General features: G+C 36.1%; 1 protein-coding gene across 1 annotated transcript in view; it reads left to right on the top strand.

Moving 5' to 3' along the window:
• The window catches only part of LOC118732336 (cell wall protein RBR3-like), a 16,412-nt gene that overhangs the window by 5,733 nt on the left and 8,707 nt on the right, over positions 1-1,972 (top strand). The window lies entirely within an intron of this gene.

The following is a 1,972-nucleotide window of genomic DNA, read 5'->3' on the forward strand; positions in this document are numbered from 1 at the left end:
ACAAACCTTGCAGAGAACTTATTTAATTTGCAAAAGCCGAAAAAAAAAACATTTGCTTGTAAATAAATTAAAAATGTGTATGGCTCACTTCCTTTCAAACGTTTTTTCTTTTGTTTTGAAAAATTACATGATAAAAACATAGCAAACTGCGTTAAAATGAAAATAAGGGAGCACGAATATCGATGTGAAGCAAAACTCTCTGGGAAGACAATACCTGCTATTAGGTTTGTTCCACCAGCTACTCGAAGTCACTTCGAGTTACACATACGCGTTCCACAAGTAAGTTTTTGGGTTTATTTGATATACGCTGACAGTTTGAACTTTGCTCGAGTTTTTCTGGCAAATAGCTTGTGTAACAAACCTATTATTGTACCATGGTTCTCGACCACGTTTGAGAGAAATAGGGTTTGCGCTAATCACGGTACCGCTATTCCTCTCTCAGTGAATTCGACAGAATCGTTGTTTGTATGACTTCACACTTGTGCAACTTGTTTACGTTTTCCTTGCAACATTTTTTCTTCTTCTTCCATTCTTGCTCACTTTTGGGCATTTCTCTCGCAATTGCACCAGTGTGCAAGAACAGCCCAGTCAGAAAAAACTCCGAAAATTATTCGGACAACGGAAAGAAAAGTGAATGAAATGGGGATTTTTGTCCGTTTAACGATTTCATTTTCGGAGTTTTTTCTGACTGGGCTGTTCTTGCACACTGGTGCAATTGCGAGAGAAATGCCCAAAAGTGAGCAAGAATGGAAGAAGAAGAAAAAATGTTGCAAGGAAAACGTAAACAAGTTGCTCAAGTGTGAAGTCATACAAACAACGATTCTGTCGAATTCACTGAGAGAGGAATAGCGGTACCGTGATTAGCGCAAACCCTATTTCTCTCAAACGTGGTCGAGAACCATGGTACAATAATAGGTTTGTTCCACAAGCTACTTGCCAGAAAAACTCGAGCAAAGTTCAAACTGTCAGCGTATATCAAATAAACCCAAAAACTTACTTGTGGAACGCGTATGTGTAACTCGAAGTGACTTCGAGTAGCTGGTGGAACAAACCTAATAGCAGGTATTGTCTTCCCAGAGAGTTTTGCTTCACATCGATATTCGTGCTCGCTTATTTTCATTTTAACGCAGTTTGCTATATTTTTATCATGTAATTTTTCAAAACAAAAGAAAAAACGTTTGAAAGGAAGTGAGCCATACACATTTTTAATTTATTTACAAGCATGGTACAATAAACACAAGTAGAAGCCAAATTGACATCAAACCTACAAAAGTCAAAGTTTTCGGGAGTAAAAATAAAAATGAGCATGTGTAAGGAAAAATAAAAAATTACATTTCGCTGGTTGACGTTTTTGAGTAAATTTGAAGTTTTGTTTTTATTTTTTTTCTTTAGTTAAAATTTGTTAATTTGTATGTTGTTTTCTGTTTTTAATTTATGAGTTGGAGGGACTTTCCGGCATAAGGGTCATAGGAACAGCACTTGGTATCAAAAGTGCCTTTCCTGTACCTCCCGGTGCATTTATGAAATCTGCTGCTTTAAAATGTTTAACGCACAGCAAGGCATTTCGCTGCAGTTCTGCCCCAAAGCTGTTTTCGCAACGCTCTTTACGCGAAGGACATTGAGGCACGTTAAAAACAATGAGTGGTATCTGCTTCATATTTAAAACCACATAAAAAACAACGCTTCAGGTGTTGCATTTTTAACACATACACTAAGTATAAACCGCACAACACTACTCAAATTCACATGTTAATTAAAATTTGTTATTAACGAACATTAAAAAAAAACAACGATATGACATTCAAAGCGTAACGAAATATAGGAAATAAAAGAAAAACAAGTTAAGTTTAAAGGTTTGGTTCTCATGAGAGCAACGTCATTTTGGCTTCTACCTGTATTAATGTGCCTTGATTTACAAGCAAATGTTTTTTTTCGGCTTTTGCAAATTAAATAAGTTCTCTGCAAGGTTTGT

Source organism: Rhagoletis pomonella, unplaced genomic scaffold (assembly GCF_013731165.1).
Source record: "Rhagoletis pomonella isolate Grant_MI unplaced genomic scaffold, Rhpom_1.0 Rhpom_scaffold_00002, whole genome shotgun sequence".
Classification (NCBI taxonomy): domain Eukaryota; kingdom Metazoa; phylum Arthropoda; class Insecta; order Diptera; family Tephritidae; genus Rhagoletis; species Rhagoletis pomonella.